General features: G+C 47.2%; 32 non-coding genes across 32 annotated transcripts; all 32 read right to left on the bottom strand.

Annotated features, from left to right (window-relative positions):
- Nucleotides 1-73: 73 nt before the first annotated feature.
- TRNAP-CGG (transfer RNA proline (anticodon CGG)) lies at nt 74-145 on the bottom strand. Its single transcript has one exon. It is a non-coding gene; the product is annotated as a tRNA-Pro (tRNA).
- Nucleotides 146-1,483: 1,338 nt separating this feature from the next.
- TRNAV-AAC (transfer RNA valine (anticodon AAC)) lies at nt 1,484-1,556 on the bottom strand. Its single transcript has one exon. It is a non-coding gene; the product is annotated as a tRNA-Val (tRNA).
- Nucleotides 1,557-1,942: 386 nt separating this feature from the next.
- On the bottom strand, nt 1,943-2,014 carry TRNAP-AGG (transfer RNA proline (anticodon AGG)). The gene has a single exon. It is a non-coding gene; the product is annotated as a tRNA-Pro (tRNA).
- A 1,897-nt stretch (nt 2,015-3,911) lies between these two features.
- TRNAL-CAA (transfer RNA leucine (anticodon CAA)) lies at nt 3,912-4,023 on the bottom strand. Its single transcript has 2 exons — nt 3,986-4,023; nt 3,912-3,957 (listed from the first exon to the last, which is right to left on the bottom strand). It is a non-coding gene; the product is annotated as a tRNA-Leu (tRNA).
- Nucleotides 4,024-5,732: 1,709 nt separating this feature from the next.
- On the bottom strand, nt 5,733-5,804 carry TRNAP-CGG (transfer RNA proline (anticodon CGG)). Its single transcript has one exon. It is a non-coding gene; the product is annotated as a tRNA-Pro (tRNA).
- Nucleotides 5,805-7,142: 1,338 nt separating this feature from the next.
- On the bottom strand, nt 7,143-7,215 carry TRNAV-AAC (transfer RNA valine (anticodon AAC)). The gene has a single exon. It is a non-coding gene; the product is annotated as a tRNA-Val (tRNA).
- A 386-nt stretch (nt 7,216-7,601) lies between these two features.
- On the bottom strand, nt 7,602-7,673 carry TRNAP-AGG (transfer RNA proline (anticodon AGG)). Its single transcript has one exon. It is a non-coding gene; the product is annotated as a tRNA-Pro (tRNA).
- Nucleotides 7,674-8,102: 429 nt separating this feature from the next.
- On the bottom strand, nt 8,103-8,175 carry TRNAV-UAC (transfer RNA valine (anticodon UAC)). Its single transcript has one exon. It is a non-coding gene; the product is annotated as a tRNA-Val (tRNA).
- Nucleotides 8,176-8,560: 385 nt separating this feature from the next.
- TRNAP-CGG (transfer RNA proline (anticodon CGG)) lies at nt 8,561-8,632 on the bottom strand. The gene has a single exon. It is a non-coding gene; the product is annotated as a tRNA-Pro (tRNA).
- Nucleotides 8,633-9,570: 938 nt separating this feature from the next.
- Nucleotides 9,571-9,682, bottom strand: TRNAL-CAA (transfer RNA leucine (anticodon CAA)). The gene is made up of 2 exons: nt 9,645-9,682; nt 9,571-9,616 (listed from the first exon to the last, which is right to left on the bottom strand). It is a non-coding gene; the product is annotated as a tRNA-Leu (tRNA).
- A 1,708-nt stretch (nt 9,683-11,390) lies between these two features.
- Nucleotides 11,391-11,462, bottom strand: TRNAP-CGG (transfer RNA proline (anticodon CGG)). The gene has a single exon. It is a non-coding gene; the product is annotated as a tRNA-Pro (tRNA).
- A 937-nt stretch (nt 11,463-12,399) lies between these two features.
- Nucleotides 12,400-12,511, bottom strand: TRNAL-CAA (transfer RNA leucine (anticodon CAA)). The gene is made up of 2 exons: nt 12,474-12,511; nt 12,400-12,445 (listed from the first exon to the last, which is right to left on the bottom strand). It is a non-coding gene; the product is annotated as a tRNA-Leu (tRNA).
- Nucleotides 12,512-12,800: 289 nt separating this feature from the next.
- Nucleotides 12,801-12,873, bottom strand: TRNAV-AAC (transfer RNA valine (anticodon AAC)). The gene has a single exon. It is a non-coding gene; the product is annotated as a tRNA-Val (tRNA).
- A 386-nt stretch (nt 12,874-13,259) lies between these two features.
- TRNAP-AGG (transfer RNA proline (anticodon AGG)) lies at nt 13,260-13,331 on the bottom strand. The gene has a single exon. It is a non-coding gene; the product is annotated as a tRNA-Pro (tRNA).
- Nucleotides 13,332-13,760: 429 nt separating this feature from the next.
- Nucleotides 13,761-13,833, bottom strand: TRNAV-UAC (transfer RNA valine (anticodon UAC)). The gene has a single exon. It is a non-coding gene; the product is annotated as a tRNA-Val (tRNA).
- Nucleotides 13,834-14,218: 385 nt separating this feature from the next.
- TRNAT-CGU (transfer RNA threonine (anticodon CGU)) lies at nt 14,219-14,290 on the bottom strand. Its single transcript has one exon. It is a non-coding gene; the product is annotated as a tRNA-Thr (tRNA).
- A 938-nt stretch (nt 14,291-15,228) lies between these two features.
- On the bottom strand, nt 15,229-15,340 carry TRNAL-CAA (transfer RNA leucine (anticodon CAA)). The gene is made up of 2 exons: nt 15,303-15,340; nt 15,229-15,274 (listed from the first exon to the last, which is right to left on the bottom strand). It is a non-coding gene; the product is annotated as a tRNA-Leu (tRNA).
- Nucleotides 15,341-17,048: 1,708 nt separating this feature from the next.
- On the bottom strand, nt 17,049-17,120 carry TRNAP-CGG (transfer RNA proline (anticodon CGG)). Its single transcript has one exon. It is a non-coding gene; the product is annotated as a tRNA-Pro (tRNA).
- A 937-nt stretch (nt 17,121-18,057) lies between these two features.
- On the bottom strand, nt 18,058-18,169 carry TRNAL-CAA (transfer RNA leucine (anticodon CAA)). The gene is made up of 2 exons: nt 18,132-18,169; nt 18,058-18,103 (listed from the first exon to the last, which is right to left on the bottom strand). It is a non-coding gene; the product is annotated as a tRNA-Leu (tRNA).
- Nucleotides 18,170-18,457: 288 nt separating this feature from the next.
- TRNAV-AAC (transfer RNA valine (anticodon AAC)) lies at nt 18,458-18,530 on the bottom strand. Its single transcript has one exon. It is a non-coding gene; the product is annotated as a tRNA-Val (tRNA).
- A 386-nt stretch (nt 18,531-18,916) lies between these two features.
- Nucleotides 18,917-18,988, bottom strand: TRNAP-AGG (transfer RNA proline (anticodon AGG)). The gene has a single exon. It is a non-coding gene; the product is annotated as a tRNA-Pro (tRNA).
- An 887-nt stretch (nt 18,989-19,875) lies between these two features.
- Nucleotides 19,876-19,947, bottom strand: TRNAP-CGG (transfer RNA proline (anticodon CGG)). The gene has a single exon. It is a non-coding gene; the product is annotated as a tRNA-Pro (tRNA).
- A 938-nt stretch (nt 19,948-20,885) lies between these two features.
- On the bottom strand, nt 20,886-20,997 carry TRNAL-CAA (transfer RNA leucine (anticodon CAA)). The gene is made up of 2 exons: nt 20,960-20,997; nt 20,886-20,931 (listed from the first exon to the last, which is right to left on the bottom strand). It is a non-coding gene; the product is annotated as a tRNA-Leu (tRNA).
- A 1,709-nt stretch (nt 20,998-22,706) lies between these two features.
- Nucleotides 22,707-22,778, bottom strand: TRNAP-CGG (transfer RNA proline (anticodon CGG)). Its single transcript has one exon. It is a non-coding gene; the product is annotated as a tRNA-Pro (tRNA).
- Nucleotides 22,779-23,715: 937 nt separating this feature from the next.
- Nucleotides 23,716-23,827, bottom strand: TRNAL-CAA (transfer RNA leucine (anticodon CAA)). The gene is made up of 2 exons: nt 23,790-23,827; nt 23,716-23,761 (listed from the first exon to the last, which is right to left on the bottom strand). It is a non-coding gene; the product is annotated as a tRNA-Leu (tRNA).
- Nucleotides 23,828-24,115: 288 nt separating this feature from the next.
- TRNAV-AAC (transfer RNA valine (anticodon AAC)) lies at nt 24,116-24,188 on the bottom strand. The gene has a single exon. It is a non-coding gene; the product is annotated as a tRNA-Val (tRNA).
- Nucleotides 24,189-24,574: 386 nt separating this feature from the next.
- Nucleotides 24,575-24,646, bottom strand: TRNAP-AGG (transfer RNA proline (anticodon AGG)). Its single transcript has one exon. It is a non-coding gene; the product is annotated as a tRNA-Pro (tRNA).
- Nucleotides 24,647-25,075: 429 nt separating this feature from the next.
- On the bottom strand, nt 25,076-25,148 carry TRNAV-UAC (transfer RNA valine (anticodon UAC)). Its single transcript has one exon. It is a non-coding gene; the product is annotated as a tRNA-Val (tRNA).
- A 385-nt stretch (nt 25,149-25,533) lies between these two features.
- On the bottom strand, nt 25,534-25,605 carry TRNAP-CGG (transfer RNA proline (anticodon CGG)). Its single transcript has one exon. It is a non-coding gene; the product is annotated as a tRNA-Pro (tRNA).
- Nucleotides 25,606-26,542: 937 nt separating this feature from the next.
- TRNAL-CAA (transfer RNA leucine (anticodon CAA)) lies at nt 26,543-26,654 on the bottom strand. The gene is made up of 2 exons: nt 26,617-26,654; nt 26,543-26,588 (listed from the first exon to the last, which is right to left on the bottom strand). It is a non-coding gene; the product is annotated as a tRNA-Leu (tRNA).
- Nucleotides 26,655-26,942: 288 nt separating this feature from the next.
- On the bottom strand, nt 26,943-27,015 carry TRNAV-AAC (transfer RNA valine (anticodon AAC)). The gene has a single exon. It is a non-coding gene; the product is annotated as a tRNA-Val (tRNA).
- Nucleotides 27,016-27,401: 386 nt separating this feature from the next.
- On the bottom strand, nt 27,402-27,473 carry TRNAP-AGG (transfer RNA proline (anticodon AGG)). The gene has a single exon. It is a non-coding gene; the product is annotated as a tRNA-Pro (tRNA).
- Between the last annotated feature and the right edge of the window lie 129 nt (nt 27,474-27,602).

The following is a 27,602-nucleotide window of genomic DNA, read 5'->3' as shown; positions in this document are numbered from 1 at the left end:
CACGGCGTCTTATAGCATTGAAAAGAAGAAATGGTCCTATATAATAAGCAGCCTAAAAATAATTCCACAACATGGGCTCGTCCGGGATTTGAACCCGGGACCTCTCGCACCCGAAGCAAGAATCATACCCCTAGACCAACGAGCCTGATTCCCCTGTCAGCAATTTGAACAATTTCTGATGCGTCTTTCAGAAACAAAGCAGTGCTATTTGGCTGCTCTCTCTCTATGTGAGCCACACAAAGTCATGTTTTCTCTCAAGGTGTTGTTTTTTTCACTCTTGCAAGGAAGGGATCAGCCGATATCCTAGCTGCCAGTGAGCAGAAAAAAGGCACTGATGAGAACTGCAGGCACTTTCTGGCACTTGTACTTCTCTGCAAGTCCTGGACCCTTGCCCCATAAACTTCCACCCCAGAAGCAAGGGAGGGCCTGCCAATTCTTGCTCCTAAGAAAGAGGTGTTTGATTCTTGGATTCAAACACGCTCACTCAGCGCTCGATCAGGCTCGATCAGGCGAGATTTATATGAGTGGCTCGCAGGACTGAAACACTCACCTGGGAGACCCAGGGTGGCTGAATTCCCAGAATGGCCATTGTTGGGCAAGTCACCTCCTTTCCTCCTGCCTCAATCTAGAATTGGCTGCAAATCACAAGATAGAGTTCAATATCCGTGTGTACTGCCTACTCCCAGCTACCTCTCTGTCTTCCTTATGTAAATTAAAATTCGCAAGGGGGGACCAATGACAATCTGCTCCTCCCACATAACCAGGAAGCCCTGTTGAACATGTCTGCCTGTGTTGTTGCAGGGACAGTGCCTTCTCCGCCCAAAAGGTGGCAGGAGAGCCTCACAACAAAGATGGGATCAACTGCTTAATGAGAAACCAGCACAGCAGTTAGTGTGATGGAGTGCAAATTTAACGGAAGGTGTGCCTGAGGTGTCCCTTCCAGGAATACATGGAATTGTGATTGAGGGCCCAGCCTGATCGTTGGTGGATTTCTCGTCATATGTTACAGGTCCGTGCAAAGATTGTGGTGTGTGGGGAATGCACTGCAAAAAACAGGACGATTTAAGGGTGTAAAAGAGACCTGTCAGAAGTGGGATTTGAACTCACGCCTCCATGAGGAGACCAGAAGTCTCAGTTGCACTGAAGATCAAGCTCTCTTGAGTCTGGCGCCTTAGACCACTCGGCCATCCTGACAGCCCTGGCTATGTACAGGTCTGACTCTTCTGTCTGCACTTGCCAATGTTTGCACTTACAGCGTTCGCAGCAATGTCACAGGTGTAAAGGCCCCACAATACAACATGGCATGATAAAAAAAAAAGCTAGGCACAAGAGCGACCACTGATGGATGCGGATTACTTTGTTTCGTCTTGGAAAAGTAAAGGAAGTTTCCCACGGCTCGCTGGGTTCATGGACCGCCTCTTCTTAAGCTTGCATTGAGATAATAAGGTTTTAGAGGGTGCACATAAAAGCAGCTCATGCACAGTGTTTCTGCCCGGTCTCGAACCGGGGACCTTTCGCGTGTTAGGCGAACGTGATGACCACTACACTACAGAAACTAACTTGCTGTGTTTTACTGTTAGAGCAAGGTTCCTCTCAAGGATTCTCTCTACTTCTATTCTGCTGTATCAGCAGCCACTCAGAAAGCGAGGAGCAAGTGTGAAAACTGCAGAGATATCAGCCAACATGCTTGCAATTAGACGTATTAAAAATGTACTTATGCAGGCATCGACAGACAAATATCTGATGCCTAAATGCCAGCAAGTACAGCTTGGGAAAGCATCACCTGGGACACACACAGACTAAGCATGAAGGCAGAAAAAGCATGGATATCCGTTTTTCTTCTGAGGTTCAAAATAATTTGTGCAACAATGCGCCGAGTGTAATAAGAAATTGTCAGGCATTGTCAGTTTTGAGTAGGATTCGTATGCTTACCTCTAAAAAAGGGCTCATCCGGGATTTGAACCCGGGACCTCTCGCACCCTAAGCGAGAATCATACCCCTAGACCAACGAGCCGAGGCACACAAGAGTCGCCTTTTGCACCGGCTCCGGGGGTTATTGGCAGCGAGTTGGTGAATGATTCACCCAAAGCAAGCAACTGCACATGCTGCTCTCTTCTGCAATATGGTTCCTGTCTTTTCCATGGCCGTCATCGAACAAGAAATGAAAATACCTCCATCCTTCAGACATTTTGTTTGCTCTAGGTGTATGCTCTCGGTGAGGACAATAAAACAATTTCTGCTCTCATGCCTTGCTTTCATCAAGTAGGCCCACCCTTCAGTACAAAAGGACGTGCAAACGAATGGCGCAAACTATCGTCACTTCTCTTTTTGAGCTGTCACTGATGCCCCTGGAGCACAGTACGTCACGCTGGTGAGGGATAGACAGCTTCCATTATCTCAGCTTTCCTATAAGTTGAGAGAGTAAATGCAAACAATAAGCTGCTGTTTCTGCCCAGTCTCGAACCAGGGACCTTTCACGTGTAAAGCGAACGTGATAACCACTACACCACAGAAACAGATACTTTTGCCGCAATCTTCTTGGCATGTAGTGGGCTGGAAAGCACAGACCAAGGGCCAATGTCCATGAAGCTCAACGTTGGACCCTCCTTACCCGATCTCTTTCTTTGGAAGAAAGCAACGAGGACCACTTTTATTCCAAAAGGCGATTTTAAAACCATACCTGAAATCACGCTAGAAAAACACTTTGAATGTAATGTTCCTACACTGATGGTCCACCCCAGAAAAGCAGTTGCAAAGAAGTCCGGCACTGAAATTCTATACGCCAAAACTGGGAAACAGCGTGCAGGGAAAGGAACTTTTTCACCATACACGGCGTGTTATAGCATTGAAAAGAAGAAATGGTCCTACATAATAAGCAGCCTAAAAATAATTCCACAACATGGGCTCGTCCGGGATTTGAACCCGGGACCTCTCGCACCCGATGTGAGAATCATACCCCTAGACCAACGAGCCTGATTCCCCTGTCAGCAATTTGAACAATTTCTGATGCGTCTTTCAGAAACAAAGCAGTGCTATTTGGCTGCTCTCTCTCTATGTGAGCCACACAAAGTCATGTTTTCTCTCAAGGTGTTGTTTTTTTCACTCTTGCAAGGAAGGGATCAGCCGATATCCTAGCTGCCAGTGAGCAGAAAAAAGGCACTGATGAGAACTGCAGGCACTTTCTGACACTTGTACTTCTCTGCAAGTCCTGGACCCTTGCCCCATTAACTTCCACCCCAGAAGCAAGGGAGGGCCTGCCAATTCTTGCTCCTAAGAAAGAGGTGTTTGATTCTTGGATTCAAACACGCTCACTCAGCACTCAATGAGGCTCGATCAGGCGAGATTTATATTAGTGGCTCGCAGGACTGAAACACTCACCTGGGAGACCCAGGGTGGCTGAATTCCCAGAATGGCCATTGTTGGGCAAGTCACCTCCTTTCCTCCTGCCTCAATCTAGAATTGGCTGCAAATCACAAGATAGAGTTCAATGTCCGTGTGTACTGCCTACTCCCAGCTACCTCTCTGTCTTCCTTATGTAAATTAAAATTCGCAAGGGGGGACCAATGACAATCTGCTCCTCCCACATAACCAGGAAGCCCTGTTGAACATGTCTGCCTGTGTTGTTGCAGGGACAGTGCCTTCTCCGCCCAAAAGGTGGCAGGAGAGCCTCACAACAAAGATGGGATCAACTGCTTAATGAGAAACCAGCACAGCAGTTAGTGTGATGGAGTGCAAATTTAACGGAAGGTGTGCCTGAGGTGTCCCTTCCAGGAATACATGGAATTGTGATTGAGGGCCCAGCCTGATCGTTGGTGGATTTCTCGTCATATGTTACAGGTCCGTGCAAAGATTGTGGTGTGTGGGGAATGCACTGCAAAAAAACAGGACGATTTAAGGGTGTAAAAGAGACCTGTCAGAAGTGGGATTTGAACCCACGCCTCCATGAGGAGACCAGAAGTCTCAGTTGCACTGAAGATCAAGCTCTCTTGAGTCTGGCGCCTTAGACCACTCGGCCATCCTGACAGCCCTGGCTATGTACAGGTCTGACTCTTCTGTCTGCACTTGCCAATGTTTGCACTTACAGCGTTCGCAGCAATGTCACAGGTGTAAAGGCCCCACAATACAACATGGCATGATAAAAAAAAAAAGCTAGGCACAAGAGCGACCACTGATGGATGCGGATTACTTTGTTTCGTCTTGGAAAAGTAAAGGAAGTTTCCCACGGCTCGCTGGGTTCATGGACCGCCTCTTCTTAAGCTTGCATTGAGATAATAAGGTTTTAGAGGGTGCACATAAAAGCAGCTCATGCACAGTGTTTCTGCCCGGTCTCGAACCGGGGACCTTTCGCGTGTTAGGCGAACGTGATGACCACTACACTACAGAAATTAACTTGCTGTGTTTTACTGTTAGAGCAAGGTTCCTCTCAAGGATTCTCTCTACTTCTATTCTGCTGTATCAGCAGCCACTCAGAAAGCGAGGAGCAAGTGTGAAAACTGCAGAGATATCAGCCAACATGCTTGCAATTAGACGTATTAAAAATGTACTTATGCAGGCATCGACAGACAAATATCTGATGCCTAAATGCCAGCAAGTACAGCTTGGGAAAGCATCACCTGGGACACACACAGACTAAGCATGAAGGCAGAAAAAGCATGGATATCCGTTTTTCTTCTGAGGTTCAAAATAATTTGTGCAACAATGCGCCGAGTGTAATGAGAAATAGTCAGGCATTGTCAGTTTTGAGTAGGGATTCGTATGTTTACCTCTAAAAAAGGGCTCGTCCGAGATTTGAACCCGGGACCTCTCGCACCCTAAGCGAGAATCATACCCCTTGACCAACGAGCCGAGGCACACAAGAGTCACCTTTTGCACCGGCTCCGGGGGTTATTGGCAGCGAGTTGGTGAATGATTCACCCAAAGCAAGCAACTGCACATGCTGCTCTCTTCTGCAATATGGTTGCTGTCTTTTCCATGGCCGTCATCGAACAAGAAATGAAAATACCTCCATCCTTCAGACATTTTGTCTGCTCTAGGTGTAAGCTCTCGGTGAGGACAATAAAACAATTTCTGCTCTCATGCCTTGCTTTCATCAAGTAGGCCCACCCTTCAGTACAAAAGGACGTGCAAACGAATGGCGCAAACTATCGTCACTTCTCTTTTTGAGCTGTCACTGAAGCCCCTGGAGCACAGTACGTCACGCTGGTGAGGGATAGACAGCTTCCATTATCTCAGCTTTCCTATAAGTTGAGAGAGTAAATGCAAGCAATAAGCTGCTGTTTTTGCCCAGTCTCGAACCAGGGACCTTTCGCGTGTAAAGCGAACGTGATAACCACTACACCACAGAAACAGATACTCTTGCAGCAATCTTCTTGGCATGTAGTGGGCTGGAAAGCACAGACCAAGGGCCAATGTCCATGAAGCTCAACGTTGGACCCTCCTTACCCGATCTCTTTCTTTGGAAGAAAGGAACGAGGACCACTTTTATTCCAAAAGGCAATTTTAAAACCAAACCTGAAATCACGCTAGAAAAACACTTTGAATTTAATGTTCCTACACTGATGGTCCACCCCAGAAAAGCAGTTGCAAAGAAGTCCGGCACTGAAATTCTATACGCCAAAACTGGGAAACAGCGTGCAGGGAAAGGAACTTTCTCACCATACACGGCGTCTTATAGCATTGAAAAGAAGAAATGGTCCTATATAATAAGCAGCCTAAAAATAATTCCACAACATGGGCTCGTCCGGGATTTGAACCCGGGACCTCTCGCACCCGAAGCAAGAATCATACCCCTAGACCAACGAGCCTGATTCCCCTGTCAGCAATTTGAACAATTTCTGATGCGTCTTTCAGAAACAAAGCAGTGCTATTTGGCTGCTCTCTCTCTATGTGAGCCACACAAAGTCATGTTTTCTCTCAAGGTGTTGTTTTTTTCACTCTTGCAAGGAAGGGATCAGCCGATATCCTAGCTGCCAGTGAGCAGAAAAAAGGCACTGATGAGAACTGCAGGCACTTTCTGGCACTTGTACTTCTCTGCAAGTCCTGGACCCTTGCCCCATAAACTTCCACCCCAGAAGCAAGGGAGGGCCTGCCAATTCTTGCTCCTAAGAAAGAGGTGTTTGATTCTTGGATTCAAACACGCTCACTCAGCGCTCGATCAGGCTCGATCAGGCGAGATTTATATGAGTGGCTCGCAGGACTGAAACACTCACCTGGGAGACCCAGGGTGGCTGAATTCCCAGAATGGCCATTGTTGGGCAAGTCACCTCCTTTCCTCCTGCCTCAATCTAGAATTGGCTGCAAATCACAAGATAGAGTTCAATATCCGTGTGTACTGCCTACTCCCAGCTACCTCTCTGTCTTCCTTATGTAAATTAAAATTCGCAAGGGGGGACCAATGACAATCTGCTCCTCCCACATAACCAGGAAGCCCTGTTGAACATGTCTGCCTGTGTTGTTGCAGGGACAGTGCCTTCTCCGCCCAAAAGGTGGCAGGAGAGCCTCACAACAAAGATGGGATCAACTGCTTAATGAGAAACCAGCACAGCAGTTAGTGTGATGGAGTGCAAATTTAACGGAAGGTGTGCCTGAGGTGTCCCTTCCAGGAATACATGGAATTGTGATTGAGGGCCCAGCCTGATCGTTGGTGGATTTCTCGTCATATGTTACAGGTCCGTGCAAAGATTGTGGTGTGTGGGGAATGCACTGCAAAAAACAGGACGATTTAAGGGTGTAAAAGAGACCTGTCAGAAGTGGGATTTGAACTCACGCCTCCATGAGGAGACCAGAAGTCTCAGTTGCACTGAAGATCAAGCTCTCTTGAGTCTGGCGCCTTAGACCACTCGGCCATCCTGACAGCCCTGGCTATGTACAGGTCTGACTCTTCTGTCTGCACTTGCCAATGTTTGCACTTACAGCGTTCGCAGCAATGTCACAGGTGTAAAGGCCCCACAATACAACATGGCATGATAAAAAAAAAAGCTAGGCACAAGAGCGACCACTGATGGATGCGGATTACTTTGTTTCGTCTTGGAAAAGTAAAGGAAGTTTCCCACGGCTCGCTGGGTTCATGGACCGCCTCTTCTTAAGCTTGCATTGAGATAATAAGGTTTTAGAGGGTGCACATAAAAGCAGCTCATGCACAGTGTTTCTGCCCGGTCTCGAACCGGGGACCTTTCGCGTGTTAGGCGAACGTGATGACCACTACACTACAGAAACTAACTTGCTGTGTTTTACTGTTAGAGCAAGGTTCCTCTCAAGGATTCTCTCTACTTCTATTCTGCTGTATCAGCAGCCACTCAGAAAGCGAGGAGCAAGTGTGAAAACTGCAGAGATATCAGCCAACATGCTTGCAATTAGACGTATTAAAAATGTACTTATGCAGGCATCGACAGACAAATATCTGATGCCTAAATGCCAGCAAGTACAGCTTGGGAAAGCATCACCTGGGACACACACAGACTAAGCATGAAGGCAGAAAAAGCATGGATATCCGTTTTTCTTCTGAGGTTCAAAATAATTTGTGCAACAATGCGCCGAGTGTAATAAGAAATTGTCAGGCATTGTCAGTTTTGAGTAGGATTCGTATGCTTACCTCTAAAAAAGGGCTCATCCGGGATTTGAACCCGGGACCTCTCGCACCCTAAGCGAGAATCATACCCCTAGACCAACGAGCCGAGGCACACAAGAGTCGCCTTTTGCACCGGCTCCGGGGGTTATTGGCAGCGAGTTGGTGAATGATTCACCCAAAGCAAGCAACTGCACATGCTGCTCTCTTCTGCAATATGGTTCCTGTCTTTTCCATGGCCGTCATCGAACAAGAAATGAAAATACCTCCATCCTTCAGACATTTTGTTTGCTCTAGGTGTATGCTCTCGGTGAGGACAATAAAACAATTTCTGCTCTCATGCCTTGCTTTCATCAAGTAGGCCCACCCTTCAGTACAAAAGGACGTGCAAACGAATGGCGCAAACTATCGTCACTTCTCTTTTTGAGCTGTCACTGATGCCCCTGGAGCACAGTACGTCACGCTGGTGAGGGATAGACAGCTTCCATTATCTCAGCTTTCCTATAAGTTGAGAGAGTAAATGCAAACAATAAGCTGCTGTTTCTGCCCAGTCTCGAACCAGGGACCTTTCGCGTGTAAAGCGAACGTGATAACCACTACACCACAGAAACAGATACTTTTGCCGCAATCTTCTTGGCATGTAGTGGGCTGGAAAGCACAGACCAAGGGCCAATGTCCATGAAGCTCAAAGTTGGACCCTCCTTACCCGATCTCTTTCTTTGGAAGAAAGCAACGAGGACCACTTTTATTCCAAAAGGCGATTTTAAAACCATACCTGAAATCACGCTAGAAAAACACTTTGAATTTAATGTTCCTACACTGATGGTCCACCCCAGAAAAGCAGTTGCAAAGAAGTCCGGCACTGAAATTCTATACGCCAAAACTGGGAAACAGCGTGCAGGGAAAGGAACTTTTTCACCATACACGGCGTCTTATAGCATTGAAAAGAAGAAATGGTCCTACATAATAAGCAGCCTAAAAATAATTCCACAACATGGGCTCGTCCGGGATTTGAACCCGGGACCTCTCGCACCCGAAGTGAGAATCATACCCCTAGACCAACGAGCCTGATTCCCCTGTCAGCAATTTGAACAATTTCTGATGCGTCTTTCAAAAACAAAGCAGTGCTATTTGGCTACTCTCTCTCTATGTGAGCCACACAAAGTCATGTTTTCTCTCAAGGTGTTGTTTTTTTCACTCTTGCAAGGAAGGGATCAGCCGATATCCTAGCTGCCAGTGAGCAGAAAAAAGGCACTGATGAGAACTGCAGGCACTTTCTGGCACTTGTACTTCTCTGCAAGTCCTGGACCCTTGCCCCATTAACTTCCACCCCAGAAGCAAGGGAGGGCCTGCCAATTCTTGCTCCTAAGAAAGAGGTGTTTGATTCTTGGATTCAAACACGCTCACTCAGCACTCAATGAGGCTCGATCAGGCGAGATTTATATGAGTGGCTCGCAGGACTGAAACACTCACCTGGGAGACCCAGGGTGGCTGAATTCCCAGAATGGCCATTGTTGGGCAAGTCACCTCCTTTCCTCCTGCCTCAATCTAGAATTGGCTGCAAATCACAAGATAGAGTTCAATGTCCGTGTGTACTGCCTACTCCCAGCTACCTCTCTGTCTTCCTTATGTAAATTAAAATTCGCAAGGGGGGACCAATGACAATCTGCTCCTCCCACATAACCAGGAAGCCCTGTTGAACATGTCTGCCTGTGTTGTTGCAGGGACAGTGCCTTCTCCGCCCAAAAGGTGGCAGGAGAGCCTCACAAGAAAGATGGGATCAACTGCTTAATGAGAAACCAGCACAGCAGTTAGTGTGATGGAGTGCAAATTTAACGGAAGGTGTGCCTGAGGTGTCCCTTCCAGGAATACATGGAATTGTGATTGAGGGCCCAGCCTGATCGTTGGTGGATTTCTCGTCATATGTTACAGGTCCGTGCAAAGATTGTGGTGTGTGGGGAATGCACTGCAAAAAAACAGGACGATTTAAGGGTGTAAAAGAGACCTGTCAGAAGTGGGATTTGAACCCACGCCTCCATGAGGAGACCAGAAGTCTCAGTTGCACTGAAGATCAAGCTCTCTTGAGTCTGGCGCCTTAGACCACTCGGCCATCCTGACAGCCCTGGCTATGTACAGGTCTGACTCTTCTGTCTGCACTTGCCAATGTTTGCACTTACAGCGTTCGCAGCAATGTCACAGGTGTAAAGGCCCCACAATACAACATGGCATGATAAAAAAAAAAAGCTAGGCACAAGAGCGACCACTGATGGATGCGGATTACTTTGTTTCGTCTTGGAAAAGTAAAGGAAGTTTCCCACGGCTCGCTGGGTTCATGGACCGCCTCTTCTTAAGCTTGCATTGAGATAATAAGGTTTTAGAGGGTGCACATAAAAGCAGCTCATGCACAGTGTTTCTGCCCGGTCTCGAACCGGGGACCTTTCGCGTGTTAGGCGAACGTGATGACCACTACACTACAGAAATTAACTTGCTGTGTTTTACTGTTAGAGCAAGGTTCCTCTCAAGGATTCTCTCTACTTCTATTCTGCTGTATCAGCAGCCACTCAAAAAGCGAGGAGCAAGTGTGAAAACTGCAGAGATATCAGCCAACATGCTTGCAATTAGACGTATTAAAAATGTACTTATGCAGGCATCGACAGACAAATATCTGATGCCTAAATGCCAGCAAGTACAGCTTGGGAAAGCATCACCTGGGACACACACAGACTAAGCATGAAGGCAGAAAAAGCATGGATATCCGTTTTTCTTCTGAGGTTCAAAATAATTTGTGCAACAATGCGCCGAATGTAATGAGAAATAGTCAGGCATTGTCAGTTTTGAGTAGGATTCGTATGTTTACCTCTAAAAAAGGGCTCGTCCGAGATTTGAACCCGGGACCTCTCGCACCCTAAGCGAGGATCATATCCCTAGACCAACGAGCCGAGGCACACAAGAGTCACCTTTTGCACCGGCTCCGGGGGTTATTGGCAGCGAGTTGGTGAATGATTCACCCAAAGCAAGCAACTGCACATGCTGCTCTCTTCTGCAATATGGTTGCTGTCTTTTCCATGGCCGTCATCGAACAAGAAATGAAAATACCTCCATCCTTCAGACATTTTGTCTGCTCTAGGTGTAAGCTCTCGGTGAGGACAATAAAACAATTTCTGCTCTCATGCCTTGCTTTCATCAAGTAGGCCCACCCTTCAGTACAAAAGGACGTGCAAACGAATGGCGCAAACTATCGTCACTTCTCTTTTTGAGCTGTCACTGAAGCCCCTGGAGCACAGTACGTCACGCTGGTGAGGGATAGACAGCTTCCATTATCTCAGCTTTCCTATAAGTTGAGAGAGTAAATGCAAGCAATAAGCTGCTGTTTTTGCCCAGTCTCGAACCAGGGACCTTTCTCGTGTAAAGCGAACGTGATAACCACTACACCACAGAAACAGATACTCTTGCAGCAATCTTCTTGGCATGTAGTGGGCTGGAAAGCACAGACCAAGGGCCAATGTCCATGAAGCTCAACGTTGGACCCTCCTTACCCGATCTCTTTCTTTGGAAGAAAGGAACGAGGACCACTTTTATTCCAAAAGGCGATTTTAAAACCAAACCTGAAATCACGCTAGAAAAACACTTTGAATTTAATGTTCCTACACTGATGGTCCACCCCAGAAAAGCAGTTGCAAAGAAGTCCGGCACTGAAATTCTATACGCCAAAACTGGGAAACAGCGTGCAGGGAAAGGAACTTTCTCACCATACACGGCGTCTTATAGCATTGAAAAGAAGAAATGGTCCTATATAATAAGCAGCCTAAAAATAATTCCACAACATGGGCTCGTCCGGGATTTGAACCCGGGACCTCTCGCACCCGAAGCGAGAATCATACCCCTAGACCAACGAGCCTGATTCCCCTGTCAGCAATTTGAACAATTTCTGATGCGTCTTTCAGAAACAAAGCAGTGCTATTTGGCTGCTCTCTCTCTATGTGAGCCACACAAAGTCATGTTTTCTCTCAAGGTGTTGTTTTTTTCACTCTTGCAAGGAAGGGATCAGCCGATATCCTAGCTGCCAGTGAGCAGAAAAAAGGCACTGATGAGAACTGCAGGCACTTTCTGGCACTTGTACTTCTCTGCAAGTCCTGGACCCTTGCCCCATAAACTTCCACCCCAGAAGCAAGGGAGGGCCTGCCAATTCTTGCTCCTAAGAAAGAGGTGTTTGATTCTTGGATTCAAACACGCTCACTCAGCGCTCGATCAGGCTCGATCAGGCGAGATTTATATGAGTGGCTCGCAGGACTGAAACACTCACCTGGGAGACCCAGGGTGGCTGAATTCCCAGAATGGCCATTGTTGGGCAAGTCACCTCCTTTCCTCCTGCCTCAATCTAGAATTGGCTGCAAATCACAAGATAGAGTTCAATATCCGTGTGTACTGCCTATTCCCAGCTACCTCTCTGTCTTCCTTATGTAAATTAAAATTCGCAAGGGGGGACCAATGACAATCTGCTCCTCCCACATAACCAGGAAGCCCTGTTGAACATGTCTGCCTGTGTTGTTGCAGGGACAGTGCCTTCTCCGCCCAAAAGGTGGCAGGAGAGCCTCACAACAAAGATGGGATCAACTGCTTAATGAGAAACCAGCACAGCAGTTAGTGTGATGGAGTGCAAATTTAACGGAAGGTGTGCCTGAGGTGTCCCTTCCAGGAATACATGGAATTGTGATTGAGGGCCCAGCCTGATCGTTGGTGGATTTCTCGTCATATGTTACAGGTCCGTGCAAAGATTGTGGTGTGTGGGGAATGCACTGCAAAAAACAGGACGATTTAAGGGTGTAAAAGAGACCTGTCAGAAGTGGGATTTGAACCCACGCCTCCATGAGGAGACCAGAAGTCTCAGTTGCACTGAAAATCAAGCTCTCTTGAGTCTGGCGCCTTAGACCACTCGGCCATCCTGACAGCCCTGGCTATGTGCAGGTCTGACTCTTATGTCTGCACTTGCCAATGTTTGCACTTACAGCGTTCGCAGCAATGTCACAGGTGTAAAGGCCCCACAATACAACATGGCATGATAAAAAAAAAAGCTAGGCACAAGAGCGACCACTGATGGATGCGGATTACTTTGTTTCGTCTTGGAAAAGTAAAGGAAGTTTCCCACGGCTCGCTGGGTTCATGGACCGCCTCTTCTTAAGCTTGCATTGAGATAATAAGGTTTTAGAGGGTGCACATAAAAGCAGCTCATGCACAGTGTTTCTGCCCGGTCTCGAACCGGGGACCTTTCGCGTGTTAGGCGAACGTGATGACCACTACACTACAGAAACTAACTTGCTGTGTTTTACTGTTAGAGCAAGGTTCCTCTCAAGGATTCTCTCTACTTCTATTCTGCTGTATCAGCAGCCACTCAGAAAGCGAGGAGCAAGTGTGAAAACTGCAGAGATATCAGCCAACATGCTTGCAATTAGACGTATTAAAAATGTACTTATGCAGGCATCGACAGACAAATATCTGATGCCTAAATGCCAGCAAGTACAGCTTGGGAAAGCATCACCTGGGACACACACAGACTAAGCATGAAGGCAGAAAAAGCATGGATATCCGTTTTTCTTCTGAGGTTCAAAATAATTTGTGCAACAATGCGCCGAGTGTAATGAGAAATTGTCAGGCATTGTCAGTTTTGAGTAGGATTCGTATGCTTACCTCTAAAAAAGGACTCGTCCGGGATTTGAACCCGGGACCTCTCGCACCCTAAGCGAGAATCATACCCCTAGACCAACGAGCCGAGGCACACAAGAGTCGCCTTTTGCACCGGCTCCGGGGGTTATTGGCAGCGAGTTGGTGAATGATTCACCCAAAGCAAGCAACTGCACATGCTGCTCTCTTCTGCAATATGGTTGCTGTCTTTTCCATGGCCGTCATCGAACAAGAAATGAAAATACCTCCATCCTTCAGACATTTTGTTTGCTCTAGGTGTATGCTCTCGGTGAGGACAATAAAACAATTTCTGCTCTCATGCCTTGCTTTCATCAAGTAGGCCCACCCTTCAGTACAAAAGGACGTGCAAACGAATGGCGCAAACTATCGTCACTTCTCTTTTTGAGCTGTCACTGATGCCCCTGGAGCACAGTACGTCACGCTGGTGAGGGATAGACAGCTTCCATTATCTCAGCTTTCCTATAAGTTGAGAGAGTAAATGCAAACAATAAGCTGCTGTTTCTGCCCAGTCTCGAACCAGGGACCTTTCGCGTGTAAAGCGAACGTGATAACCACTACACCACAGAAACAGATACTTTTGCCGCAATCTTCTTGGCATGTAGTGGGCTGGAAAGCACAGACCAAGGGCCAATGTCCATGAAGCTCAACGTTGGACCCTCCTTACCCGATCTCTTTCTTTGGAAGAAAGCAACGAGGACCACTTTTATTCCAAAAGGCGATTTTAAAACCATACCTGAAATCACGCTAGAAAAACACTTTGAATTTAATGTTCCTACACTGATGGTCCACCCCAGAAAAGCAGTTGCAAAGAAGTCCGGCACTGAAATTCTATACGCCAAAACTGGGAAACAGCGTGCAGGGAAAGGAACTTTTTCACCATACACGGCGTCTTATAGCATTGAAAAGAAGAAATGGTCCTACATAATAAGCAGCCTAAAAATAATTCCACAACATGGGCTCGTCCGGGATTTGAACCCGGGACCTCTCGCACACGAAGTGAGAATCATACCCCTAGACCAACGAGCCTGATTCCCCTGTAAGCAATTTGAACAATTTCTGATGCGTCTTTCAGAAACAAAGCAGTGCTATTTGGCTGCTCTCTCTCTATGTGAGCCACACAAAGTCATGTTTTCTCTCAAGGTGTTGTTTTTTTCACTCTTGCAAGGAAGGGATCAGCCGATATCCTAGCTGCCAGTGAGCAGAAAAAAGGCACTGATGAGAACTGCAGGCACTTTCTGGCACTTGTACTTCTCTGCAAGTCCTGGACCCTTGCCCCATTAACTTCCACCCCAGAAGCAAGGGAGGGCCTGCCAATTCTTGCTCCTAAGAAAGAGGTGTTTGATTCTTGGATTCAAACACGCTCACTCAGCACTCAATGAGGCTCGATCAGGCGAGATTTATATGAGTGGCTCGCAGGACTGAAACACTCACCTGGGAGACCCAGGGTGGCTGAATTCCCAGAATGGCCATTGTTGGGCAAGTCACCTCCTTTCCTCCTGCCTCAATCTAGAATTGGCTGCAAATCACAAGATAGAGTTCAATGTCCGTGTGTACTGCCTACTCCCAGCTACCTCTCTGTCTTCCTTATGTAAATTAAAATTCGCAAGGGGGGACCAATGACAATCTGCTCCTCCCACATAACCAGGAAGCCCTGTTGAACATGTCTGCCTGTGTTGTTGCAGGGACAGTGCCTTCTCCGCCCAAAAGGTGGCAGGAGAGCCTCACAACAAAGATGGGATCAACTGCTTAATGAGAAACCAGCACAGCAGTTAGTGTGATGGAGTGCAAATTTAACGGAAGGTGTGCCTGAGGTGTCCCTTCCAGGAATACATGGAATTGTGATTGAGGGCCCAGCCTGATCGTTGGTGGATTTCTCGTCATATGTTACAGGTCCGTGCAAAGATTGTGGTGTGTGGGGAATGCACTGCAAAAAAACAGGACGATTTAAGGGTGTAAAAGAGACCTGTCAGAAGTGGGATTTGAACCCACGCCTCCATGAGGAGACCAGAAGTCTCAGTTGCACTGAAGATCAAGCTCTCTTGAGTCTGGCGCCTTAGACCACTCGGCCATCCTGACAGCCCTGGCTATGTACAGGTCTGACTCTTCTGTCTGCACTTGCCAATGTTTGCACTTACAGCGTTCGCAGCAATGTCACAGGTGTAAAGGCCCCACAATACAACATGGCATGATAAAAAAAAAAGCTAGGCACAAGAGCGACCACTGATGGATGCGGATTACTTTGTTTCGTCTTGGAAAAGTAAAGGAAGTTTCCCACGGCTCGCTGGGTTCATGGACCGCCTCTTCTTAAGCTTGCATTGAGATAATAAGGTTTTAGAGGGTGCACATAAAAGCAGCTCATGCACAGTGTTTCTGCCCGGTCTCGAACCGGGGACCTTTCGCATGTTAGGCGAACGTGATGACCACTACACTACAGAAATTAACTTACTGTGTTTTACTGTTAGAGCAAGGTTCCTCTCAAGGATTCTCTCTACTTCTATTCTGCTGTATCAGCAGCCACTCAGAAAGCGAGGAGCAAGTGTGAAAACTGCAGAGATATCAGCCAACATGCTTGCAATTAGACGTATTAAAAATGTACTTATGCAGGCATCGACAGACAAATATCTGATGCCTAAATGCCAGCAAGTACAGCTTGGGAAAGCATCACCTGGGACACACACAGACTAAGCATGAAGGCAGAAAAAGCATGGATATCCGTTTTTCTTCTGAGGTTCAAAATAATTTGTGCAACAATGCGCCGAGTGTAATGAGAAATAGTCAGGCATTGTCAGTTTTGAGTAGGGATTCGTATGTTTACCTCTAAAAAAGGGCTCGTCCGAGATTTGAACCCGGGACCTCTCGCACCCTAAGCGAGAATCATACCCCTAGACCAACGAGCCGAGGCACACAAGAGTCACCTTTTGCACCGGCTCCGGGGGTTATTGGCAGCGAGTTGGTGAATGATTCACCCAAAGCAAGCAACTGCACATGCTGCTCTCTTCTGCAATATGGTTGCTGTCTTTTCCATGGCCGTCATCGAACAAGAAATGAAAATACCTCCATCCTTCAGACATTTTGTCTGCTCTAGGTGTAAGCTCTCGGTGAGGACAATAAAACAATTTCTGCTCTCATGCCTTGCTTTCATCAAGTAGGCCCACCATTCAGTACAAAAGGACGTGCAAACGAATGGCGCAAACTATCGTCACTTCTCTTTTTGAGCTGTCACTGAAGCCCCTGGAGCACAGTACGTCACGCTGGTGAGGGATAGACAGCTTCCATTATCTCAGCTTTCCTATAAGTTGAGAGAGTAAATGCAAGCAATAAGCTGCTGTTTTTGCCCGGTCTCGAACCAGGGACCTTTCGCGTGTAAAGCGAACGTGATAACCACTACACCACAGAAACAGATACTCTTGCAGCAATCTTCTTGGCATGTAGTGGGCTGGAAAGCACAGACCAAGGGCCAATGTCCATGAAGCTCAACGTTGGACCCTCCTTACCCGATCTCTTTCTTTGGAAGAAAGGAACGAGGACCACTTTTATTCCAAAAGGCGATTTTAAAACCAAACCTGAAATCACGCTAGAAAAACACTTTGAATTTAATGTTCCTACACTGATGGTCCACCCCAGAAAAGCAGTTGCAAAGAAGTCCGGCACTGAAATTCTATACGCCAAAACTGGGAAACAGCGTGCAGGGAAAGGAACTTTCTCACCATACACGGCGTCTTATAGCATTGAAAAGAAGAAATGGTCCTATATAATAAGCAGCCTAAAAATAATTCCACAACATGGGCTCGTCCGGGATTTGAACCCGGGACCTCTCGCACCCGAAGCGAGAATCATACCCCTAGACCAACGAGCCTGATTCCCCTGTCAGCAATTTGAACAATTTCTGATGCGTCTTTCAGAAACAAAGCAGTGCTATTTGGCTGCTCTCTCTCTATGTGAGCCACACAAAGTCATGTTTTCTCTCAAGGTGTTGTTTTTTTCACTCTTGCAAGGAAGGGATCAGCCGATATCCTAGCTGCCAGTGAGCAGAAAAAAGGCACTGATGAGAACTGCAGGCACTTTCTGGCACTTGTACTTCTCTGCAAGTCCTGGACCCTTGCCCCATAAACTTCCACCCCAGAAGCAAGGGAGGGCCTGCCAATTCTTTCTCCTAAGAAAGAGGTGTTTGATTCTTGGATTCAAACACGCTCACTCAGCGGTCGATCAGGCTCGATCAGGCGAGATTTATATGAGTGGCTCGCAGGACTGAAACACTCACCTGGGAGACCCAGGGTGGCTGAATTCCCAGAATGGCCATTGTTGGGCAAGTCACCTCCTTTCCTCCTGCCTCAATCTAGAATTGGCTGCAAATCACAAGATAGAGTTCAATGTCCGTGTGTACTGCCTACTCCCAGCTACCTCTCTGTCTTCCTTATGTAAATTAAAATTCGCAAGGGGGGACCAATGACAATCTGCTCCTCCCACATAACCAGGAAGCCCTGTTGAACATGTCTGCCTGTGTTGTTGCAGGGACAGTGCCTTCTCCGCCCAAAAGGTGGCAGGAGAGCCTCACAACAAAGATGGGATCAACTGCTTAATGAGAAACCAGCACAGCAGTTAGTGTGATGGAGTGCAAATTTAACGGAAGGTGTGCCTGAGGTGTCCCTTCCAGGAATACATGGAATTGTGATTGAGGGCCCAGCCTGATCGTTGGTGGATTTCTCGTCATATGTTACAGGTCCGTGCAAAGATTGTGGTGTGTGGGGAATGCACTGCAAAAAACAGGACGATTTAAGGGTGTAAAAGAGACCTGTCAGAAGTGGGATTTGAACCCACGCCTCCATGAGGAGACCAGAAGTCTCAGTTGCACTGAAGATCAAGCTCTCTTGAGTCTGGCGCCTTAGACCACTCGGCCATCCTGACAGCCCTGGCTATGTACAGGTCTGACTCTTCTGTCTGCACTTGCCAATGTTTGCACTTACAGCGTTCGCAGCAATGTCACAGGTGTAAAGGCCCCACAATACAACATGGCATGATAAAAAAAAAGCTAGGCACAAGAGCGACCACTGATGGATGCGGATTACTTTGTTTCGTCTTGGAAAAGTAAAGGAAGTTTCCCACGGCTCGCTGGGTTCATGGACCGCCTCTTCTTAAGCTTGCATTGAGATAATAAGGTTTTAGAGGGTGCACATAAAAGCAGCTCATGCACAGTGTTTCTGCCCGGTCTCGAACCGGGGACCTTTCGCGTGTTAGGCGAACGTGATGACCACTACACTACAGAAACTAACTTGCTGTGTTTTACTGTTAGAGCAAGGTTCCTCTCAAGGATTCTCTCTACTTCTATTCTGCTGTATCAGCAGCCACTCAGAAAGCGAGGAGCAAGTGTGAAAACTGCAGAGATATCAGCCAACATGCTTGCAATTAGACGTATTAAAAATGTACTTATGCAGGCATCGACAGACAAATATCTGATGCCTAAATGCCAGCAAGTACAGCTTGGGAAAGCATCACCTGGGACACACACAGACTAAGCATGAAGGCAGAAAAAGCATGGATATCCGTTTTTCTTCTGAGGTTCAAAATAATTTGTGCAACAATGCGCCGAGTGTAATGAGAAATTGTCAGGCATTGTCAGTTTTGAGTAGGATTCGTATGCTTACCTCTAAAAAAGGGCTCGTCCGGGATTTGAACCCGGGACCTCTCGCACCCTAAGCGAGAATCATACCCCTAGACCAACGAGCCGAGGCACACAAGAGTCGCCTTTTGCAACGGCTCCGGGGGTTATTGGCAGCGAGTTGGTGAATGATTCACCCAAAGCAAGCAACTGCACATGCTGCTCTCTTCTGCAATATGGTTGCTGTCTTTTCCATGGCCGTCATCGAACAAGAAATGAAAATACCTCCATCCTTCAGACATTTTGTTTGCTCTAGGTGTATGCTCTCGGTGAGGACAATAAAACAATTTCTGCTCTCATGCCTTGCTTTCATCAAGTAGGCCCACCCTTCAGTACAAAAGGACGTGCAAACGAATGGCGCAAACTATCGTCACTTCTCTTTTTGAGCTGTCACTGATGCCCCTGGAGCACAGTACGTCACGCTGGTGAGGGATAGACAGCTTCCATTATCTCAGCTTTCCTATAAGTTGAGAGAGTAAATGCAAACAATAAGCTGCTGTTTCTGCCCAGTCTCGAACCAGGGACCTTTCGCGTGTAAAGCTAACGTGATAACCACTACACCACAGAAACAGATACTTTTGCCGCAATCTTCTTGGCATGTAGTGGGCTGGAAAGCACAGACCAAGGGCCAATGTCCATGAAGCTCAACGTTGGACCCTCCTTACCCGATCTCTTTCTTTGGAAGAAAGCAACGAGGACCACTTTTATTCCAAAAGGCGATTTTAAAACCATACCTGAAATCACGCTAGAAAAACACTTTGAATTTAATGTTCCTACACTGATGGTCCACCCCAGAAAAGCAGTTGCAAAGAAGTCCGGCACTGAAATTCTATACGCCAAAACTGGGAAACAGCGTGCAGGGAAAGGAACTTTTTCACCATACACGGCGTCTTATAGCATTGAAAAGAAGAAATGGTCCTACATAATAAGCAGCCTAAAAATAATTCCACAACATGGGCTCGTCCGGGATTTGAACCCGGGACCTCTCGCACCCGAAGTGAGAATCATACCCCTAGACCAACGAGCCTGATTCCCCTGTCAGCAATTTGAACAATTTCTGATGCGTCTTTCAGAAACAAAGCAGTGCTATTTGGCTGCTCTCTCTCTATGTGAGCCACACAAAGTCATGTTTTCTCTCAAGGTGTTGTTTTTTTCACTCTTGCAAGGAAGGGATCAGCCGATATCCTAGCTGCCAGTGAGCAGAAAAAAGGCACTGATGAGAACTGCAGGCACTTTCTGGCACTTGTACTTCTCTGCAAGTCCTGGACCCTTGCCCCATTAACTTCCACCCCAGAAGCAAGGGAGGGCCTGCCAATTCTTGCTCCTAAGAAAGAGGTGTTTGATTCTTGGATTCAAACACGCTCACTCAGCACTCAATGAGGCTCGATCAGGCGAGATTTATATGAGTGGCTCGCAGGACTGAAACACTCACCTGGGAGACCCAGGGTGGCTGAATTCCCAGAATGGCCATTGTTGGGCAAGTCACCTCCTTTCCTCCTGCCTCAATCTAGAATTGGCTGCAAATCACAAGATAGAGTTCAATGTCCGTGTGTACTGCCTACTCCCAGCTACCTCTCTGTCTTCCTTATGTAAATTAAAATTCGCAAGGGGGGACCAATGACAATCTGCTCCTCCCACATAACCAGGAAGCCCTGTTGAACATGTCTGCCTGTGTTGTTGCAGGGACAGTGCCTTCTCCGCCCAAAAGGTGGCAGGAGAGCCTCACAACAAAGATGGGATCAACTGCTTAATGAGAAACCAGCACAGCAGTTAGTGTGATGGAGTGCAAATTTAACGGAAGGTGTGCCTGAGGTGTCCCTTCCAGGAATACATGGAATTGTGATTGAGGGCCCAGCCTGATCGTTGGTGGATTTCTCGTCATATGTTACAGGTCCGTGCAAAGATTGTGGTGTGTGGGGAATGCACTGCAAAAAAACAGGACGATTTAAGGGTGTAAAAGAGACCTGTCAGAAGTGGGATTTGAACCCACGCCTCCATGAGGAGACCAGAAGTCTCAGTTGCACTGAAGATCAAGCTCTCTTGAGTCTGGCGCCTTAGACCACTCGGCCATCCTGACAGCCCTGGCTATGTACAGGTCTGACTCTTCTGTCTGCACTTGCCAATGTTTGCACTTACAGCGTTCGCAGCAATGTCACAGGTGTAAAGGCCCCACAATACAACATGGCATGATAAAAAAAAAAAGCTAGGCACAAGAGCGACCACTGATGGATGCGGATTACTTTGTTTCGTCTTGGAAAAGTAAAGGAAGTTTCCCACGGCTCGCTGGGTTCATGGACCGCCTCTTCTTAAGCTTGCATTGAGATAATAAGGTTTTAGAGGGTGCACATAAAAGCAGCTCATGCACAGTGTTTCTGCCCGGTCTCGAACCGGGGACCTTTCGCGTGTTAGGTGAACGTGATGACCACTACACTACAGAAATTAACTTGCTGTGTTTTACTGTTAGAGCAAGGTTCCTCTCAAGGATTCTCTCTACTTCTATTCTGCTGTATCAGCAGCCACTCAGAAAGCGAGGAGCAAGTGTGAAAACTGCAGAGATATCAGCCAACATGCTTGCAATTAGACGTATTAAAAATGTACTTATGCAGGCATCGACAGACAAATATCTGATGCCTAAATGCCAGCAAGTACAGCTTGGGAAAGCATCACCTGGGACACACACAGACTAAGCATGAAGGCAGAAAAAGCATGGATATCCGTTTTTCTTCTGAGGTTCAAAATAATTTGTGCAACAATGCGCCGAGTGTAATGAGAAATAGTCAGGCATTGTCAGTTTTGAGTAGGGATTCGTATGTTTACCTCTAAAAAAGGGCTCGTCCGAGATTTGAACCCGGGACCTCTCGCACCCTAAGCGAGAATCATACCCCTAGACCAACGAGCCGAGGCACACAAGAGTCACCTTTTGCACCGGCTCCGGGGGTTATTGGCAGCGAGTTGGTGAATGATTCACCCAAAGCAAGCAACTGCACATGCTGCTCTCTTCTGCAATATGGTTGCTGTCTTTTCCATGGCCGTCATCGAACAAGAAATGAAAATACCTCCATCCTTCAGACATTTTGTCTGCTCTAGGTGTAAGCTCTCGGTGAGGACAATAAAACAATTTCTGCTCTCATGCCTTGCTTTCATCAAGTAGGCCCACCCTTCAGTACAAAAGGACGTGCAAACGAATGGCGCAAACTATCGTCACTTCTCTTTTTGAGCTGTCACTGAAGCCCCTGGAGCACAGTACGTCACGCTGGTGAGGGATAGACAGCTTCCATTATCTCAGCTTTCCTATAAGTTGAGAGAGTAAATGCAAGCAATAAGCTGCTGTTTTTGCCCGGTCTCGAACCAGGGACCTTTCGCGTGTAAAGCGAACGTGATAACCACTACACCACAGAAACAGATACTCTTGCAGCAATCTTCTTGGCATGTAGTGGGCTGGAAAGCACAGACCAAGGGCCAATGTCCATGAAGCTCAACGTTGGACCCTCCTTACCCGATCTCTTTCTTTGGAAGAAAGGAACGAGGACCACTTTTATTCCAAAAGGCGATTTTAAAACCAAACCTGAAATCACGCTAGAAAAACACTTTGAATTTAATGTTCCTACACTGATGGTCCACCCCAGAAAAGCAGTTGCAAAGAAGTCCGGCACTGAAATTCTATACGCCAAAACTGGGAAACAGCGTGCAGGGAAAGGAACTTTCTCACCATACACGGCGTCTTATAGCATTGAAAAGAAGAAATGGTCCTATATAATAAGCAGCCTAAAAATAATTCCACAACATGGGCTCGTCCGGGATTTGAACCCGGGACCTCTCGCACCCGAAGCGAGAATCATACCCCTAGACCAACGAGCCTGATTCCCCTGTCAGCAATTTGAACAATTTCTGATGCGTCTTTCAGAAACAAAGCAGTGCTATTTGGCTGCTCTCTCTCTATGTGAGCCACACAAAGTCATGTTTTCTCTCAAGGTGTTGTTTTTTTCACTCTTGCAAGGAAGGGATCAGCCGATATCCTAGCTGCCAGTGAGCAGAAAAAAGGCACTGATGAGAACTGCAGGCACTTTCTGGCACTTGTACTTCTCTGCAAGTCCTGGACCCTTGCCCCATAAACTTCCACCCCAGAAGCAAGGGAGGGCCTGCCAATTCTTGCTCCTAAGAAAGAGGTGTTTGATTCTTGGATTCAAACACGCTCACTCAGCGCTCGATCAGGCTCGATCAGGCGAGATTTATATGAGTGGCTCGCAGGACTGAAACACTCACCTGGGAGACCCAGGGTGGCTGAATTCCCAGAATGGCCATTGTTGGGCAAGTCACCTCCTTTCCTCCTGCCTCAATCTAGAATTGGCTGCAAATCACAAGATAGAGTTCAATGTCCGTGTGTACTGCCTACTCCCAGCTACCTCTCTGTCTTCCTTATGTAAATTAAAATTCGCAAGGGGGGACCAATGACAATCTGCTCCTCCCACATAACCAGGAAGCCCTGTTGAACATGTCTGCCTGTGTTGTTGCAGGGACAGTGCCTTCTCCGCCCAAAAGGTGGCAGGAGAGCCTCACAACAAAGATGGGATCAACTGCTTAATGAGAAACCAGCACAGCAGTTAGTGTGATGGAGTGCAAATTTAACGGAAGGTGTGCCTGAGGTGTCAATTCCAGGAATACATGGAATTGTGATTGAGGGCCCAGCCTGATCGTTGGTGGATTTCTCGTCATATGTTACAGGTCCGTGCAAAGATTGTGGTGTGTGGGGAATGCACTGCAAAAAACAGGACGATTTAAGGGTGTAAAAGAGACCTGTCAGAAGTGGGATTTGAACCCACGCCTCCATGAGGAGACCAGAAGTCTCAGTTGCACTGAAGATCAAGCTCTCTTGAGTCTGGCGCCTTAGACCACTCGGCCATCCTGACAGCCCTGGCTATGTACAGGTCTGACTCTTCTGTCTGCACTTGCCAATGTTTGCACTTACAGCGTTCGCAGCAATGTCACAGGTGTAAAGGCCCCACAATACAACATGGCATGATAAAAAAAAAGCTAGGCACAAGAGCGACCACTGATGGATGCGGATTACTTTGTTTCGTCTTGGAAAAGTAAAGGAAGTTTCCCACGGCTCGCTGGGTTCATGGACCGCCTCTTCTTAAGCTTGCATTGAGATAATAAGGTTTTAGAGGGTGCACATAAAAGCAGCTCATGCACAGTGTTTCTGCCCGGTCTCGAACCGGGGACCTTTCGCGTGTTAGGCGAACGTGATGACCACTACACTACAGAAACTAACTTGCTGTGTTTTACTGTTAGAGCAAGGTTCCTCTCAAGGATTCTCTCTACTTCTATTCTGCTGTATCAGCAGCCACTCAGAAAGCGAGGAGCAAGTGTGAAAACTGCAGAGATATCAGCCAACATGCTTGCAATTAGACGTATTAAAAATGTACTTATGCAGGCATCGACAGACAAATATCTGATGCCTAAATGCCAGCAAGTACAGCTTGGGAAAGCATCACCTGGGACACACACAGACTAAGCATGAAGGCAGAAAAAGCATGGATATCCGTTTTTCTTCTGAGGTTCAAAATAATTTGTGCAACAATGCGCCGAGTGTAATGAGAAATTGTCAGGCATTGTCAGTTTTGAGTAGGATTCGTATGCTTACCTCTAAAAAAGGGCTCGTCCGGGATTTGAACCCGGGACCTCTCGCACCCTAAGCGAGAATCATACCCCTAGACCAACGAGCCGAGGCACACAAGAGTCGCCTTTTGCACCGGCTCCGGGGGTTATTGGCAGCGAGTTGGTGAATGATTCACCCAAAGCAAGCAACTGCACATGCTGCTCTCTTCTGCAATATGGTTGCTGTCTTTTCCATGGCCGTCATCGAACAAGAAATGAAAATACCTCCATCCTTCAGACATTTTGTTTGCTCTAGGTGTATGCTCTCGGTGAGGACAATAAAACAATTTCTGCTCTCATGCCTTGCTTTCATCAAGTAGGCCCACCCTTCAGTACAAAAGGACGTGCAAACGAATGGCGCAAACTATCGTCACTTCTCTTTTTGAGCTGTCACTGATGCCCCTGGAGCACAGTACGTCACGCTGGTGAGGGATAGACAGCTTCCATTATCTCAGCTTTCCTATAAGTTGAGAGAGTAAATGCAAACAATAAGCTGCTGTTTCTGCCCAGTCTCGAACCAGGGACCTTTCGCGTGTAAAGCGAACGTGATAACCACTACACCACAGAAACAGATACTTTTGCCGCAATCTTCTTGGCATGTAGTGGGCTGGAAAGCACAGACCAAGGGCCAATGTCCATGAAGCTCAACGTTGGACCCTCCTTACCCGATCTCTTTCTTTGGAAGAAAGCAACGAGGACCACTTTTATTCCAAAAGGCGATTTTAAAACCATACCTGAAATCACGCTAGAAAAACACTTTGAATTTAATGTTCCTACACTGATGGTCCACCCCAGAAAAGGAGTTGCAAAGAAGTCCGGCACTGAAATTCTATACGCCAAAACTGGGAAACAGCGTGCAGGGAAAGGAACTTTTTCACCATACACGGCGTCTTATAGCATTGAAAAGAAGAAATGGTCCTACATAATAAGCAGCCTAAAAATAATTCCACAACATGGGCTCGTCCGGGATTTGAACCCGGGACCTCTCGCACCCGAAGTGAGAATCATACCCCTAGACCAACGAGCCTGATTCCCCTGTCAGCAATTTGAACAATTTCTGATGCGTCTTTCAGAAACAAAGCAGTGCTATTTGGCTGCTCTCTCTCTATGTGAGCCACACAAAGTCATGTTTTCTCTCAAGGTGTTGTTTTTTTCACTCTTGCAAGGAAGGGATCAGCCGATATCCTAGCTGCCAGTGAGCAGAAAAAAGGCACTGATGAGAACTGCAGGCACTTTCTGGCACTTGTACTTCTCTGCAAGTCCTGGACCCTTGCCCCATTAACTTCCACCCCAGAAGCAAGGGAGGGCCTGCCAATTCTTGCTCCTAAGAAAGAGGTGTTTGATTCTTGGATTCAAACACGCTCACTCAGCGCTCAATGAGGCTCGATCAGGCGAGATTTATATGAGTGGCTCGCAGGACTGAAACACTCACCTGGGAGACCCAGGGTGGCTGAATTCCCAGAATGGCCATTGTTGGGCAAGTCACCTCCTTTCCTCCTGCCTCAATCTAGAATTGGCTGCAAATCACAAGATAGAGTTCAATGTCCGTGTGTACTGCCTACTCCCAGCTACCTCTCTGTCTTCCTTATGTAAATTAAAATTCGCAAGGGGGGACCAATGACAATCTGCTCCTCCCACATAACCAGGAAGCCCTGTTGAACATGTCTGCCTGTGTTGTTGCAGGGACAGTGCCTTCTCCGCCCAAAAGGTGGCAGGAGAGCCTCACAACAAAGATGGGATCAACTGCTTAATGAGAAACCAGCACAGCAGTTAGTGTGATGGAGTGCAAATTTAACGGAAGGTGTGCCTGAGGTGTCCCTTCCAGGAATACATGGAATTGTGATTGAGGGCCCAGCCTGATCGTTGGTGGATTTCTCGTCATATGTTACAGGTCCGTGCAAAGATTGTGGTGTGTGGGGAATGCACTGCAAAAAACAGGACGATTTAAGGGTGTAAAAGAGACCTGTCAGAAGTGGGATTTGAACCCACGCCTCCATGAGGAGACCAGAAGTCTCAGTTGCACTGAAGATCAAGCTCTCTTGAGTCTGGCGCCTTAGACCACTCGGCCATCCTGACAGCCCTGGCTATGTACAGGTCTGACTCTTCTGTCTGCACTTGCCAATGTTTGCACTTACAGCGTTCGCAGCAATGTCACAGGTGTAAAGGCCCCACAATACAACATGGCATGATAAAAAAAAAGCTAGGCACAAGAGCGACCACTGATGGATGCGGATTACTTTGTTTCGTCTTGGAAAAGTAAAGGAAGTTTCCCACGGCTCGCTGGGTTCATGGACCGCCTCTTCTTAAGCTTGCATTGAGATAATAAGGTTTTAGAGGGTGCACATAAAAGCAGCTCATGCACAGTGTTTCTGCCCGGTCTCGAACCGGGGACCTTTCGCGTGTTAGGCGAACGTGATGACCACTACACTACAGAAACTAACTTGCTGTGTTTTACTGTTAGAGCAAGGTTCCTCTCAAGGATTCTCTCTACTTCTATTCTGCTGTATCAGCAGCCACTCAGAAAGCGAGGAGCAAGTGTGAAAACTGCAGAGATATCAGCCAACATGCTTGCAATTAGACGTATTAAAAATGTACTTATGCAGGCATCGACAGACAAATATCTGATGCCTAAATGCCAGCAAGTACAGCTTGGGAAAGCATCACCTGGGACACACACAGACTAAGCATGAAGGCAGAAAAAGCATGGATATCCGTTTTTCTTCTGAGGTTCAAAATAATTTGTGCAACAATGCGCCGAGTGTAATGAGAAATTGTCAGGCATTGTCAGTTTTGAGTAGGATTCGTATGCTTACCTCTAAAAAAGGGCTCGTCCGGGATTTGAACCCGGGACCTCTCGCACCCTAAGCGAGAATCATACCCCTAGACCAACGAGCCGAGGCACACAAGAGTCGCCTTTTGCACCGGCTCCGGGGGTTATTGGCAGCGAGTTGGTGAATGATTCACCCAAAGCAAGCAACTGCACATGCTGCTCTCTTCTGCAATATGGTTGCTGTCTTTTCCATG

This window comes from Triturus cristatus, chromosome 10 (genome assembly GCF_964204655.1).
Source record: "Triturus cristatus chromosome 10, aTriCri1.1, whole genome shotgun sequence".
NCBI classification, from domain to species: domain Eukaryota; kingdom Metazoa; phylum Chordata; class Amphibia; order Caudata; family Salamandridae; genus Triturus; species Triturus cristatus.
The sequence above is the reverse complement of the archived record's forward strand: the minus strand, read 5'-3'. Positions and strand labels throughout refer to the sequence as shown.